The sequence below is a fragment of the Mesoplodon bidens genome (genome assembly GCF_964165515.1).
Source record: "Mesoplodon bidens genome assembly, chromosome: Y".
NCBI lineage: Eukaryota > Metazoa > Chordata > Mammalia > Artiodactyla > Ziphiidae > Mesoplodon > Mesoplodon bidens.
This window is the reverse complement of record NC_138180.1, coordinates 24,806,154-24,823,434: the sequence shown is the minus strand read 5'-3', so window position 1 is coordinate 24,823,434 and position 17,281 is coordinate 24,806,154.

The window sequence follows — 17,281 nt, the reverse complement described above, 5'->3', positions numbered from 1 at the left end:
TTTCTGCCTTGCACCTGATTATTCCAACATCTGATGGTTGGCCTAGGGAATCTAATTCTGGTATTGATTGTTTTTGCTGCTTGTCTCCCCTTGTAGCTGATTTCTTCATTATTGTGTAAATTTAGATCATGAGCTCATGTATAGCTAAACAGCTGACCTTGTAAGAGGCTTAGGTGTGAACGCTCGTAAGCTTCAGCAGAAAGTCCGCAATGATTTTTTTGTGTTCCTCCAATGAGTTACCCGCGCGGACCCCTTTTTCTACAAGTGTTGGTCCACTACTCCCTCTAGAGGCTGGGAGTCAGACAGGACTGCTTTGCTGCCCCCGATCTGGGATAGTGGCTTTGGGCGGCCTGTGGCCTGGGCAGGAGTCTCCCCACGTGTGTCCCACGACCCATCTGCCTGCGAACTTCGGTCACCTGGCAGGAAGCTATGATGCCCAGACCTATGGTTAGCTTTGCATCGAGGTGTACTGCGCGGACCGGTTCCACACACACTTCAAGTAAGAGGGCGGCCTGAGTGGAAAGGTGAGAGTTTGGGCAGCTGTGCAGACCAAGAAGGCGCATTTTGGCCTGGGCCTAAATGCTTGTGACACACGACTGGGCCTGCCGGGCTCTCAGGGCCCTGCCGTGGGCCCCCTTCTCCCCTGCCCTTTGTTCAGTCACAGCAGAGATGGCCCCACACACTCCCTCAGTGAAGGAAGTGTTCCAACCTCCCTCAGCCCCGCCCCCTCTCCGCAGGTTACCATGGACAACAGATGCTGCATTCTGAGGCCAGGGCGTTCCGAGAATGCCAAGGGCAGACATGATGACCTTAAATGATTTCCTCTTGTGTCAATTTTGGTAAAGTTTAGGAGCTAGGAAATGGTCCACTTTACAGAAATGTTCAAATTTACTGGCATTTCAGATATTCTCTGCTATAACATTGTCCTGATTCTTTCTGTATATTCTTTACTTATGTTTTGGTTTTCCTTAATCAAAGTGTGTCTTTTAAATCTTGTCAAAGAATATTCTTTGGACTTACTACCTCAACTGAATTTTATACGTTTTCTGTGGTATTAAGTTCTGCTCATATCTTTATTTATCTTTTTTCTATGTTCTCAGGGTTTATTGTTTTGATCTTCTGATGTCAATTAAAACACTTGGTTATTCATTTTAATAAATCTTTTTACTTATAAAGATTTGAATTTTTAAAGATTCCAGCTTACTTGTAAATTTCTAAGGGTCAGGTCCTCTACATTGTGGCTGGCCCAAGGCCTAGTTCACAATATAGCAAAGTATATATTGACCTATTTTCCCCGCGACTTTCTGTGATTTCCTACATCTCACCTTTCTTTGCAGACAAGCCATTTGAAATAACCTTAACTTATTTCACAGCCATTAAGTCTTTGAAATAATGTGCATTTTTCAGAGAAATCTTCTTATATATTTAGGCAGAAAATCTGACCTGCCATAGTTTTCAAAACAGCATAATTTCACCCTTCTCAATGATGAATCTGTTGTAATACACAACCTTTGAGGATTTAGCTTTATCAATGACATGTACTTTAAAAATGTTTTAGAGATCCTACCAGTCTTTGAAAACATCCTTGTTCCTTGTTTCAGTTCCAGTTTTATGTATATTTTCTGCCTTGCACCTGATTATTCCAACGTCTGATCGATGGCTAAGGGAATCTAATTCTGGTATTGATTGTTTTTGCTGCTTGTCTCCCCTTGTAGCTGATTTCTTCATTATTGTGTAAATTTAGATCATGAGCTCATGTTTAGCTAAACAGCTGACCTTGTAAGAGGCTTAGGTGTGAACGCTCGTAAGCTTCAGCAGAAAGTCGGCAAAGATTTTTTTGTGTCCCTCCAATGAGTTACCCGCGCGGACACCTTTTTCTACAAGTGTTGGTCCACTACTCCCTCTAGAGGCTGGGACTCAGACAGGACTGCTTTGCTACCCCCGATCTGGGATAGTGGTTTTGGGCGGCCTGTGGCCTGGGCAGGAGGCACCGCACGTGTGTCCCACAACCCATCTGCCTGCGAACTTCGGTCACCTGGCAGGAAGCTATGATGCCCAGACCTATGGTTAGCTTTGCATCGAGGTGCACTGCGCGGACCGGTTCCACACACACTTCAAGTAAGAGGGCGGCCTGAGTGGAAAGGTGAGAGTTTGGGCAGCTGTGCAGACAAAGAAGGCGCACTTTGGCCTGGGCCTAAAAGCTTGTGACACACGACTGGGCCTGCCGGGCTCTGAGGGCCCTGCCCTTGGCCCCCTTCTCCCCTGCCCTTTGTTCAGTCACAGCAGAGATGGCCCCACCCACTCCCTCAGTGAAGGAAGTGTTCCAACCTCCCTCAGCCCCGCCCCCTCTCCGCAGGTTACCATGGACTACAGATGCTGCATTCTGAGGCCAGGGCGTTCCGAGAATGCCAAGGGCAGACATGATGACCTTAAATGATTTCCTCTTGTGTCAATTTTGGTAAAGTTTAGGAGCTAGGAAATGGTCCACTTTACAGAAATGTTCAAATTTACTGGCATTTCAGATATTCTCTGCTATAACATTGTCCTGATTCTTTCTGTATATTCTTTACTTATGTTTTGGTTTTCCTTAATCAAAGTGTGTCTTTTAAATCTTGTCAAAGAATATTCTTTGGACTTACTACCTCAACTGAATTTTATACGTTTTCTGTGGTATTAAGTTCTGCTCATATCTTTATTTATCTTTTTTCTATGTTCTCAGGGTTTATTGTTTTGATCTTCTGATGTCAATTAAAACACTTGGTTATTCATTTTAAAAAATCTTTTTACTTATAAAGATTTGAACTTTTCTAGATTCCAGCTTACTTGTAAGTTTCTTAGGGTCAGGTCCTCTACATTGTGGCTGGCCTAAGTCTTAGTTCACCATAGAGCAATGTATATATTGACCTATTTTCCCCTCGACTTTCTGTGATTCCCTACATCTCACCTTTCTTTGCAGACAAGCCATTTGAAATAACCTTAACTTATTTCACGGCCATAAGTCTTTGAAATAATGTGTATTTTTTAGAGAAATCTTCTTATATAATTAGGCAGAAAATCTGACCTGCCATAGTTTTCAAAACAGCATAATTTCACTCTTCTCAATGTTGAATCTGTTGTATTACACAACCATTGAGTATTTAGCTTTATCAATGACATGTACTTTAAAAATGTTTTAGAGATCCTACCAGTCTTTGAAAACATCCTTTTTCTTTGTTTCAGTTCTAGTTTTATGTATACTTTCTGCCTTGCACCTGATTATTCCAACATCTGATGGTTGGCCTAGGGAATCTAATTCTGGTATTGATTGTTTTTGCTGCTTGTCTCCCCTTGTAGCTGATTTCTTCATTATTGTGTAAATTTAGATAATGAGCTCATGTTTAGCTAAACAGCTGACCTTGTAAGAGGCTTAGGTGTGAACGCTCGTAAGCTTCAGCAGAAAGTCCGCAAAGATTTTTTTGTGTTCCTCCAATGAGTTACCCGCGCGGACCCCTTTTTCTACAAGTGTTGGTCCACTACTCCCTCTAGAGGCTGGGAGTCAGACAGGACTGCTTTGCTGCCCCCGATCTGGGATAGTGGCTTTGGGCGGCCTGTGGCCTGGGCAGGAGTCTCCCCACGTGTGTCCCACGACCCATCTGCCTGCGAACTTCGGTCACCTGGCAGGAAGCTATGATGCCCAGACCTATGGTTAGCTTTGCATCGAGGTGTACTGCGCGGACCGGTTCCACACACACTTCAAGTAAGAGGGCGGCCTGAGTGGAAAGGTGAGAGTTTGGGCAGCTGTGCAGACCAAGAAGGCGCATTTTGGCCTGGGCCTAAATGGTTGTGACACACGACTGGGCCTGCCGGGCTCTGAGGGCCCTGCTGTGGGCCCCCTTCTCCCCTGCCCTTTGTTCAGTCACAGCAGAGATGGCCCCACACACTCCCTCAGTGAAGGCAGTGTTCCAAACTCCCTCAGCCCCGCCCCCTCTCCGCAGGTAACCATGGACAACAGATGCTGCATTCTGAGGCCAGGGCGTTCCGAGAATGCCAAGGGCAGACATGATGACCTTAAATGATTTCCTCTTGTGTCAATTTTGGTAAAGTTTAGGAGCTAGGAAATGGTCCACTTTACAGAAATGTTCAAATTTACTGGCATTTCAGATATTCTCTGCTATAACATTGTCCTGATTCTTTCTGTATATTCTTTACTTATGTTTTGGTTTTCCTTAATCAAAGTGTGTCTTTTAAATCTTGTCAAAGAATATTCTTTGGACTTACTACCTCAACTGAATTTTATACGTTTTCTGTGGTATTAAGTTCTGCTCATATCTTTATTTATCTTTTTTCTATGTTCTCAGGGTTTATTGTTTTGATCTTCTGATGTCAATTAAAACACTTGGTTATTCATTTTAATAAATCTTTTTACTTATAAAGATTTGAATTTTTAAAGATTCCAGCTTACTTGTAAATTTCTAAGGGTCAGGTCCTCTACATTGTGGCTGGCCCAAGGCCTAGTTCACAATATAGCAAAGTATATATTGACCTATTTTCCCCGCGACTTTCTGTGATTTCCTACATCTCACCTTCCTTTGCAGACAAGCCATTTGAAATAACCTTAACTTATTTCACAGCCATTAAGTCTTTGAAATAATGTGCATTTTTCAGAGAAATCTTCTTATATATTTAGGCAGAAAATCTGACCTGCCATAGTTTTCAAAACAGCATAATTTCACCCTTCTCAATGATGAATCTGTTGTAATACACAACCTTTGAGGATTTAGCTTTATCAATGACATGTACTTTAAAAATGTTTTAGAGATCCTACCAGTCTTTGAAAACATCCTTGTTCCTTGTTTCAGTTCCAGTTTTATGTATATTTTCTGCCTTGCACCTGATTATTCCAACGTCTGATCGATGGCTAAGGGAATCTAATTCTGGTATTGATTGTTTTTGCTGCTTGTCTCCCCTTGTAGCTGATTTCTTCATTATTGTGTAAATTTAGATCATGAGCTCATGTTTAGCTAAACAGCTGACCTTGTAAGAGGCTTAGGTGTGAACGCTCGTAAGCTTCAGCAGAAAGTCGGCAAAGATTTTTTTGTGTCCCTCCAATGAGTTACCCGCGCGGACACCTTTTTCTACAAGTGTTGGTCCACTACTCCCTCTAGAGGCTGGGACTCAGACAGGACTGCTTTGCTACCCCCGATCTGGGATAGTGGTTTTGGGCGGCCTGTGGCCTGGGCAGGAGGCACCGCACGTGTGTCCCACAACCCATCTGCCTGCGAACTTCGGTCACCTGGCAGGAAGCTATGATGCCCAGACCTATGGTTAGCTTTGCATCGAGGTGCACTGCGCGGACCGGTTCCACACACACTTCAAGTAAGAGGGCGGCCTGAGTGGAAAGGTGAGAGTTTGGGCAGCTGTGCAGACAAAGAAGGCGCACTTTGGCCTGGGCCTAAATGCTTGTGACACACGACTGCGCCTGCCGGGCTCTGAGGGCCCTGCCCTTGGCCCCCTTCTCCCCTGCCCTTTGTTCAGTCACAGCAGAGATGGCCCCACCCACTCCCTCAGTGAAGGAAGTGTTCCAACCTCCCTCAGCCCCGCCCCCTCTCCGCAGGTTACCATGGACTACAGATGCTGCATTCTGAGGCCAGGGCGTTCCGAGAATGCCAAGGGCACACATGATGACCTTAAATGATTTCCTCTTGTGTCAATTTTGGTAAACTTTAGGAGCTAGGAAATGGTCCACTTTACAGAAATGTTCAAATTTACTGGCATTTCAGATATTCTCTGCTATAACATTGTCCTGATTCTTTCTGTATATTCTTTACTTATGTTTTGGTTTTCCTTAATCAAAGTGTGTCTTTTAAATCTTGTCAAAGAATATTCTTTGGACTTACTACCTCAACTGAATTTTATACGTTTTCTGTGGTATTAAGTTCTGCTCATATCTTTATTTATCTTTTTTCTATGTTCTCAGGGTTTATTGTTTTGATCTTCTGATGTCAATTAAAACACTTGGTTATTCATTTTAAAAAATCTTTTTACTTATAAAGATTTGAACTTTTCTAGATTCCAGCTTACTTGTAAGTTTCTAAGGGTCAGGTCCTCTACATTGTGGCTGGCCTAAGTCTTAGTTCACCATAGAGCAATGTATATATTGACCTATTTTCCCCTCGACTTTCTGTGATTCCCTACATCTCACCTTTCTTTGCAGACAAGCCATTTGAAATAACCTTAACTTATTTCACGGCCAATAAGTCTTTGAAATAATGTGTATTTTTTAGAGAAATCTTCTTATATAATTAGGCAGAAAATCTGACCTGCCATAGTTTTCAAAACAGCATAATTTCACTCTTCTCAATGTTGAATCTGTTGTATTACACAACCATTGAGTATTTAGCTTTATCAATGACATGTACTTTAAAAATGTTTTAGAGATCCTACCAGTCTTTGAAAACATCCTTTTTCCTTGTTTCAGTTCAAGTTTTATGTATACTTTCTGCCTTGCACCTGATTATTCCAACATCTGATGGTTGGCCTAGGGAATCTAATTCTGGTATTGATTGTTTTTGCTGCTTGTCTCCCCTTGTAGCTGATTTCTTCATTATTGTGTAAATTTAGATCATGAGCTCATGTTTAGCTAAACAGCTGACCTTGTAAGAGGCTTAGGTGTGAACGCTCGTAAGCTTCAGCAGAAAGTCCGCAAAGATTTTTTTGTGTTCCTCCAATGAGTTACCCGCGCGGACCCCTTTTTCTACAAGTGTTGGTCCACTACTCCCTCTAGAGGCTGGGAGTCAGACAGGACTGCTTTGCTGCCCCCGATCTGGGATAGTGGCTTTGGGCGGCCTGTGGCCTGGGCAGGAGTCTCCCCACGTGTGTCCCACGACCCATCTGCCTGCGAACTTCGGTCACCTGGCAGGAAGCTATGATGCCCAGACCTATGGTTAGCTTTGCATCGAGGTGTACTGCGCGGACCGGTTCCACACACACTTCAAGTAAGAGGGCGGCCTGAGTGGAAAGGTGAGAGTTTGGGCAGCTGTGCAGACCAAGAAGGCGCATTTTGGCCTGGGCCATAATGGTTGGGACACACGACTGGGCCTGCCGGGCTCTGAGGGCCCTGCCGTGGGCCCCCTTCTCCCCTGCCCTTTGTTCAGTCACAGCAGAGATGGCCCCACACACTCCCTCAGTGAAGGCAGTGTTCCAACCTCCCTCAGCCCCGCCCCCTCTCCGCAGGTAACCATGGACAACAGATGCTGCATTCTGAGGTCAGGGCGTTCCGAGAATGCCAAGGGCAGACATGATGACCTTAAATGATTTCCTCTTGTGTCAATTTTGGTAAAGTTTAGGAGCTAGGAAATGGTCCACTTTACAGAAATGTTCAAATTTACTGGCATTTCAGATATTCTCTGCTATAACATTGTCCTGATTCTTTCTGTATATTCTTTACTTATGTTTTGGTTTTCCTTAATCAAAGTGTGTCTTTTAAATCTTGTCAAAGAATATTCTTTGGACTTACTACCTCAACTGAATTTTATACGTTTTCTGTGGTATTAAGTTCTGCTCATATCTTTATTTATCTTTTTTCTATGTTCTCAGGGTTTATTGTTTTGATCTTCTGATGTCAATTAAAACACTTGGTTATTCATTTTAATAAATCTTTTTACTTATAAAGATTTGAATTTTTAAAGATTCCAGCTTACTTGTAAATTTCTAAGGGTCAGGTCCTCTACATTGTGGCTGGCCCAAGGCCTAGTTCACAATATAGCAAAGTATATATTGACCTATTTTCCCCGCGACTTTCTGTGATTTCCTACATCTCACCTTTCTTTGCAGACAAGCCATTTGAAATAACCTTAACTTATTTCACAGCCATTAAGTCTTTGAAATAATGTGCATTTTTCAGAGAAATCTTCTTATATATTTAGGCAGAAAATCTGACCTGCCATAGTTTTCAAAACAGCATAATTTCACCCTTCTCAATGATGAATCTGTTGTAATACACAACCTTTGAGGATTTAGCTTTATCAATGACATGTACTTTAAAAATGTTTTAGAGATCCTACCAGTCTTTGAAAACATCCTTGTTCCTTGTTTCAGTTCCAGTTTTATGTATATTTTCTGCCTTGCACCTGATTATTCCAACGTCTGATCGATGGCTAAGGGAATCTAATTCTGGTATTGATTGTTTTTGCTGCTTGTCTCCCCTTGTAGCTGATTTCTTCATTATTGTGTAAATTTAGATCATGAGCTCATGTTTAGCTAAACAGCTGACCTTGTAAGAGGCTTAGGTGTGAACGCTCGTAAGCTTCAGCAGAAAGTCGGCAAAGATTTTTTTGTGTCCCTCCAATGAGTTACCCGCGCGGACACCTTTTTCTACAAGTGTTGGTCCACTACTCCCTCTAGAGGCTGGGACTCAGACAGGACTGCTTTGCTACCCCCGATCTGGGATAGTGGTTTTGGGCGGCCTGTGGCCTGGGCAGGAGGCACCACACGTGTGTCCCACAACCCATCTGCCTGCGAACTTCGGTCACCTGGCAGGAAGCTATGATGCCCAGACCTATGGTTAGCTTTGCATCGAGGTGCACTGCGCGGACCGGTTCCACACACACTTCAAGTAAGAGGGCGGCCTGAGTGGAAAGGTGAGAGTTTGGGCAGCTGTGCAGACAAAGAAGGCGCACTTTGGCCTGGGCCTAAAAGCTTGTGACACACGACTGGGCCTGCCGGGCTCTGAGGGCCCTGCCCTTGGCCCCCTTCTCCCCTGCCCTTTGTTCAGTCACAGCAGAGATGGCCCCACCCACTCCCTCAGTGAAGGAAGTGTTCCAACCTCCCTCAGCCCCGCCCCCTCTCCGCAGGTTACCATGGACTACAGATGCTGCATTCTGAGTCCAGGGCGTTCCGAGAATGCCAAGGGCAGACATGATGACCTTAAATGATTTCCTCTTGTGTCAATTTTGGTAAACTTTAGGAGCTAGGAAATGGTCCACTTTACAGAAATGTTCAAATTTACTGGCATTTCAGATATTCTCTGCTATAACATTGTCCTGATTCTTTCTGTATATTCTTTACTTATGTTTTTGTTTTCCTTAATCAAAGTGTGTCTTTTAAATCTTGTCAAAGAATATTCTTTGGACTTACTACCTCAACTGAATTTTATACGTTTTCTGTGGTATTAAGTTCTGCTCATATCTTTATTTATCTTTTTTCTATGTTCTCAGGGTTTATTGTTTTGATCTTCTGATGTCAATTAAAACACTTGGTTATTCATTTTAATAAATCTTTTTACTTATAAAGATTTGAATTTTTAAAGATTCCAGCTTACTTGTAAGTTTCTAAGGGTCAGGTCCTCTACATTGTGGCTGGCCAAAGGCTTAGTTCACAATATAGCAAAGTATATATTGACCTATTTTCCCCTCGACTTTCTGTGATTTCCTACATCTCCCCTTTCTTTGCAGACAAGCCATTTGAAATAAACTTAACTTATTTCACAGCCAATAACTCTTTGAAATAATGTGCATTTTTCAGAGAAATCTTCGTATATATTTAGGCAGAAAATCTGACCTGCCATAATTTTCAAAACAGCATAATTTCACTCTTCTCAGTGATGAATCTGTTGTATTACACAACCTTTGAGTATTTAGCTTTATCAATGACATGTACTTTAAAAATGTTTTAGAGATCCTACCAGTCTTTGAAAACATCCTTGTTCCTTGTTTCAGTTCCAGTTTTGTGTATCCTATCTGCCTTGCACCTGAATATTCCAACATCTGATGGTTAGCCTAGGGAATCTAATACTGGTATTGATTGTTTTTGCTGCTTGTCTCCCCTTGTAGCTGATTTCTTCATTATTGTGTAAATTTAGATCATCAGCTCATGTTTAGCTAAACAGCTGACCTTGTAAGAGGTTTAGGAGTGAACGCTCGTAAGCTTCAGCAGAAAGTCTGCAAAGATTTTTTTGTGTCCCTCCAATGAGTTACCCACGCGGACCCCTTTTTCTACAAGTGTTGGTCCACTACTCCTTCTAGAGGCTGGGACTCAGACAGGACTGCTTTGCTGCCCCCGATCTGGGATAGTGGCTTTGGGCGGCCTGTGGCCTGGGCAGGAGGCTCCCCACGTGTGTCCCACGACCCATCTGCCTGCGAACTTTAGTCACCTGGCAGGAAGCTATGATGCCCAGACCTATGGTTAGCTTTGCAGCGAGGTGTACTGCGCGGACCGGTTCCACACACACTTCAAGTAAGAGGTCGGCCTGAGTGGAAAGGTGAGAGTTTGGGCAGCTGTGCAGACAAAGAAGGCGCACTTTGGCCTGTGCCTAAATGCATCTGACACACGACTGGGCCTGCCGGGCTCTGAGGGCCCTGCCGTTGGCCCCCTTCTCCCCTGCCCTTTGTTCAGTCACAGCAGAGATGGCCCCACCCACTCCCTCAGTGAAGGCAGTGTTCCAACCTCCCTCAGCCCCGCCCCCTCTCCGCAGGTTACCGTGGACTACAGATGCTGCATTCTGAGGCCAGGGCATTCCGAGAATGCCAAGGGCAGACATGATGACCTTAAATGATTTCCCCTTGTGTCAATTTTGGTAAACTTTATGACCTAGGAAATGGTCCACTTTACACAAACGTTCAAATTTACTGCCATTTCATATACTCTCTGCTATAACATTGTCCTGATTCTTTCTGTATATTCTTTACTTATGTTTTGGTTTTCCTTAATCAAAGTGTGTCTTTTAATCTTGTCAAAGAATATTCTTTGGACTTACTAAATCACCTGAATTTTATACGTTTTCTATTGTATTAAGTTCAGCTCATATCTTTATTTATATTTTTTCTATGTTCTCAGGTTTATTGTTTTGATATTCTGATGTCAATAAAAACACTTGGTTATTCATTTTAAAAAATCTTTTTACTTATAAAGATTTGAACTTTTCTAGATTCCAGCTTACTTGTAAGTTTCTAAGGGTCAGGTCCTCTACATTGTGGCTGGCCTAAGTCTTAGTTCACCATAGAGCAATGTATATATTGACCTATTTTCCCCTCGACTTTCTGTGATTCCCTACATCTCACCTTTCTTTGCAGACAAGCCATTTGAAATAACCTTAACTTATTTCACGGCCAATAAGTCTTTGAAATAATGTGTATTTTTTAGAGAAATCTTCTTATATAATTAGGCAGAAAATCTGACCTGCCATAGTTTTCAAAACAGCATAATTTCAATCTTCTCAAGGTTGAATCTGTTGTATTACACAACCATTGAGTATTTAGCTTTATCAATGACATGTACTTTAAAAATGTTTTAGAGATCCTACCAGTCTTTGAAAACATCCTTTTTCCTTGTTTCAGTTCAAGTTTTATGTATACTTTCTGCCTTGCACCTGATTATTCCAACATCTGATGGTTGGCCTAGGGAATCTAATTCTGGTATTGATTGTTTTTGCTGCTTGTCTCCCCTTGTAGCTGATTTCTTCATTATTGTGTAAATTTAGATCATGAGCTCATGTATAGCTAAACAGCTGACCTTGTAAGAGGCTTAGGTGTGAACGCTCGTAAGCTTCAGCAGAAAGTCCGCAATGATTTTTTTGTGTTCCTCCAATGAGTTACCCGCGCGGACCCCTTTTTCTACAAGTGTTGGTCCACTACTCCCTCTAGAGGCTGGGAGTCAGACAGGACTGCTTTGCTGCCCCCGATCTGGGATAGTGGCTTTGGGCGGCCTGTGGCCTGGGCAGGAGTCTCCCCACGTGTGTCCCACGACCCATCTGCCTGCGAACTTCGGTCACCTGGCAGGAAGCTATGATGCCCAGACCTATGGTTAGCTTTGCATCGAGGTGTACTGCGCGGACCGGTTCCACACACACTTCAAGTAAGAGGGCGGCCTGAGTGGAAAGGTGAGAGTTTGGGCAGCTGTGCAGACCAAGAAGGCGCATTTTGGCCTGGGCCTAAATGCTTGTGACACACGACTGGGCCTGCCGGGCTCTCAGGGCCCTGCCGTGGGCCCCCTTCTCCCCTGCCCTTTGTTCAGTCACAGCAGAGATGGCCCCACACACTCCCTCAGTGAAGGCAGTGTTCCAACCTCCCTCAGCCCCGCCCCCTCTCCGCAGGTTACCATGGACAACAGATGCTGCATTCTGAGGCCAGGGCGTTCCGAGAATGCCAAGGGCAGACATGATGACCTTAAATGATTTCCTCTTGTGTCAATTTTGGTAAAGTTTAGGAGCTAGGAAATGGTCCACTTTACAGAAATGTTCAAATTTACTGGCATTTCAGATATTCTCTGCTATAACATTGTCCTGATTCTTTCTGTATATTCTTTACTTATGTTTTGGTTTTCCTTAATCAAAGTGTGTCTTTTAAATCTTGTCAAAGAATATTCTTTGGACTTACTACCTCAACTGAATTTTATACGTTTTCTGTGGTATTAAGTTCTGCTCATATCTTTATTTATCTTTTTTCTATGTTCTCAGGGTTTATTGTTTTGATCTTCTGATGTCAATTAAAACACTTGGTTATTCATTTTAATAAATCTTTTTACTTATAAAGATTTGAATTTTTAAAGATTCCAGCTTACTTGTAAATTTCTAAGGGTCAGGTCCTCTACATTGTGGCTGGCCCAAGGCCTAGTTCACAATATAGCAAAGTATATATTGACCTATTTTCCCCGCGACTTTCTGTGATTTCCTACATCTCACCTTTCTTTGCAGACAAGCCATTTGAAATAACCTTAACTTATTTCACAGCCATTAAGTCTTTGAAATAATGTGCATTTTTCAGAGAAATCTTCTTATATATTTAGGCAGAAAATCTGACCTGCCATAGTTTTCAAAACAGCATAATTTCACCCTTCTCAATGATGAATCTGTTGTAATACACAACCTTTGAGGATTTAGCTTTATCAATGACATGTACTTTAAAAATGTTTTAGAGATCCTACCAGTCTTTGAAAACATCCTTGTTCCTTGTTTCAGTTCCAGTTTTATGTATATTTTCTGCCTTGCACCTGATTATTCCAACGTCTGATCGATGGCTAAGGGAATCTAATTCTGGTATTGATTGTTTTTGCTGCTTGTCTCCCCTTGTAGCTGATTTCTTCATTATTGTGTAAATTTAGATCATGAGCTCATGTTTAGCTAAACAGCTGACCTTGTAAGAGGCTTAGGTGTGAACGCTCGTAAGCTTCAGCAGAAAGTCGGCAAAGATTTTTTTGTGTCCCTCCAATGAGTTACCCGCGCGGACACCTTTTTCTACAAGTGTTGGTCCACTACTCCCTCTAGAGGCTGGGACTCAGACAGGACTGCTTTGCTACCCCCGATCTGGGATAGTGGTTTTGGGCGGCCTGTGGCCTGGGCAGGAGGCACCGCACGTGTGTCCCACAACCCATCTGCCTGCGAACTTCGGTCACCTGGCAGGAAGCTATGATGCCCAGACCTATGGTTAGCTTTGCATCGAGGTGCACTGCGCGGACCGGTTCCACACACACTTCAAGTAAGAGGGCGGCCTGAGTGGAAAGGTGAGAGTTTGGGCAGCTGTGCAGACAAAGAAGGCGCACTTTGGCCTGGGCCTAAATGCTTGTGACACACGACTGGGCCTGCCGGGCTCTGAGGGCCCTGCCCTTGGCCCCCTTCTCCCCTGCCCTTTGTTCAGTCACAGCAGAGATGGCCCCACCCACTCCCTCAGTGAAGGAAGTGTTCCAACCTCCCTCAGCCCCGCCCCCTCTCCGCAGGTTACCATGGACTACAGATGCTGCATTCTGAGGCCAGGGCGTTCCGAGAATGCCAAGGGCAGACATGATGACCTTAAATGATTTCCTCTTGTGTCAATTTTGGTAAACTTTAGGAGCTAGGAAATGGTCCACTTTACAGAAATGTTCAAATTTACTGGCATTTCAGATATTCTCTGCTATAACATTGTCCTGATTCTTTCTGTATATTCTTTACTTATGTTTTGGTTTTCCTTAATCAAAGTGTGTCTTTTAAATCTTGTCAAAGAATATTCTTTGGACTTACTACCTCAACTGAATTTTATACGTTTTCTGTGGTATTAAGTTCTGCTCATATCTTTATTTATCTTTTTTCTATGTTCTCAGGGTTTATTGTTTTGATCTTCTGATGTCAATTAAAACACTTGGTTATTCATTTTAAAAAATCTTTTTACTTATAAAGATTTGAACTTATCTAGATTCCAGCTTACTTGTAAGTTTCTAAGGGTCAGGTCCTCTACATTGTGGCTGGCCTAAGTCTTAGTTCACCATAGAGCAATGTATATATTGACCTATTTTCCCCTCGACTTTCTGTGATTCCCTACATCTCACCTTTCTTTGCAGACAAGCCATTTGAAATAACCTTAACTTATTTCACGGCCAATAAGTCTTTGAAATAATGTGTATTTTTTAGAGAAATCTTCTTATATAATTAGGCAGAAAATCTGACCTGCCATAGTTTTCAAAACAGCATAATTTCACTCTTCTCAATGTTGAATCTGTTGTATTACACAACCATTGAGTATTTAGCTTTATCAATGACATGTACTTTAAAAATGTTTTAGAGATCCTACCAGTCTTTGAAAACATCCTTTTTCCTTGTTTCAGTTCAAGTTTTATGTATACTTTCTGCCTTGCACCTGATTATTCCAACATCTGATGGTTGGCCTAGGGAATCTAATTCTGGTATTGATTGTTTTTGCTGCTTGTCTCCCCTTGTAGCTGATTTCTTCATTATTGTGTAAATTTAGATCATGAGCTCATGTTTAGCTAAACAGCTGACCTTGTAAGAGGCTTAGGTGTGAACGCTCGTAAGCTTCAGCAGAAAGTCCGCAAAGATTTTTTTGTGTTCCTCCAATGAGTTACCCGCGCGGACCCCTTTTTCTACAAGTGTTGGTCCACTACTCCCTCTAGAGGCTGGGAGTCAGACAGGACTGCTTTGCTGCCCCCGATCTGGGATAGTGGCTTTGGGCGGCCTGTGGCCTGGGCAGGAGTCTCCCCACGTGTGTCCCACGACACATCTGCCTGCGAACTTCGGTCACCTGGCAGGAAGCTATGATGCCCAGACCTATGGTTAGCTTTGCATCGAGGTGTACTGCGCGGACCGGTTCCACACACACTTCAAGTAAGAGGGCGGCCTGAGTGGAAAGGTGAGAGTTTGGGCAGCTGTGCAGACCAAGAAGGCACATTTTGGCCTGGGCCTAAATGGTTGTGACACACGACTGGGCCTGCCGGGCTCTGAGGGCCCTGCCGTGGGCCCCCTTCTCCCCTGCCCTTTGTTCAGTCACAGCAGAGATGGCCCCACACACTCCCTCAGTGAAGGCAGTGTTCCAACCTCCCTCAGCCCCGCCCCCTCTCCGCAGGTAACCATGGACAACAGATGCTGCATTCTGAGGCCAGGGCGTTCCGAGAATGCCAAGGGCAGACATGATGACCTTAAATGATTTCCTCTTGTGTCAATTTTGGTAAAGTTTAGGAGCTAGGAAATGGTCCACTTTACAGAAATGTTCAAATTTACTGGCATTTCAGATATTCTCTGCTATAACATTGTCCTGATTCTTTCTGTATATTCTTTACTTATGTTTTGGTTTTCCTTAATCAAAGTGTGTCTTTTAAATCTTGTCAAAGAATATTCTTTGGACTTACTACCTCAACTGAATTTTATACGTTTTCTGTGGTATTAAGTTCTGCTCATATCTTTATTTATCTTTTTTCTATGTTCTCAGGGTTTATTGTTTTGATCTTCTGATGTCAATTAAAACACTTGGTTATTCATTTTAATAAATCTTTTTACTTATAAAGATTTGAATTTTTAAAGATTCCAGCTTACTTGTAAATTTCTAAGGGTCAGGTCCTCTACATTGTGGCTGGCCCAAGGCCTAGTTCACAATATAGCAAAGTATATATTGACCTATTTTCCCCGCGACTTTCTGTGATTTCCTACATCTCACCTTTCTTTGCAGACAAGCCATTTGAAATAACCTTAACTTATTTCACAGCCATTAAGTCTTTGAAATAATGTGCATTTTTCAGAGAAATCTTCTTATATATTTAGGCAGAAAATCTGACCTGCCATAGTTTTCAAAACAGCATAATTTCACCCTTCTCAATGATGAATCTGTTGTAATACACAACCTTTGAGGATTTAGCTTTATCAATGACATGTACTTTAAAAATGTTTTAGAGATCCTACCAGTCTTTGAAAACATCCTTGTTCCTTGTTTCAGTTCCAGTTTTATGTATATTTTCTGCCTTGCACCTGATTATTCCAACGTCTGATCGATGGCTAAGGGAATCTAATTCTGGTATTGATTGTTTTTGCTGCTTGTCTCCCCTTGTAGCTGATTTCTTCATTATTGTGTAAATTTAGATCATGAGCTCATGTTTAGCTAAACAGCTGACCTTGTAAGAGGCTTAGGTGTGAACGCTCGTAAGCTTCAGCAGAAAGTCGGCAAAGATTTTTTTGTGTCCCTCCAATGAGTTACCCGCGCGGACACCTTTTTCTACAAGTGTTGGTCCACTACTCCCTCTAGAGGCTGGGACTCAGACAGGACTGCTTTGCTGCCCCCGATCTGGGATAGTGGTTTTGGGCGGCCTGTGGCCTGGGCAGGAGGCACCACACGTGTGTCCCACAACCCATCTGCCTGCGAACTTCGGTCACCTGGCAGGAAGCTATGATGCCCAGACCTATGGTTAGCTTTGCATCGAGGTGCACTGCGCGGACCGGTTCCACACACACTTCAAGTAAGAGGGCGGCCTGAGTGGAAAGGTGAGAGTTTGGGCAGCTGTGCAGACAAAGAAGGCGCACTTTGGCCTGGGCCTAAAAGCTTGTGACACACGACTGGGCCTGCCGGGCTCTGAGGGCCCTGCCCTTGGCCCCCTTCTCCCCTGCCCTTTGTTCAGTCACAGCAGAGATGGCCCCACCCACTCCCTCAGTGAAGGAAGTGTTCCAACCTCCCTCAGCCCCGCCCCCTCTCCGCAGGTTACCATGGACTACAGATGCTGCATTCTGAGGCCAGGGCGTTCCGAGAATGCCAAGGGCAGACATGATGACCTTAAATGATTTCCTCTTGTGTCAATTTTGGTAAACTTTAGGAGCTAGGAAATGGTCCACTTTACAGAAATGTTCAAATTTACTGGCATTTCAGATATTCTCTGCTATAACATTGTCCTGATTCTTTCTGTATATTCTTTACTTATGTTTTGGTTTTCCTTAATCAAAGTGTGTCTTTTAAATCTTGTCAAAGAATATTCTTTGGACTTACTACCTCAACTGAATTTTATACGTTTTCTGTGGTATTAAGTTCTGCTCATATCTTTATTTATCTTTTTTCTATGT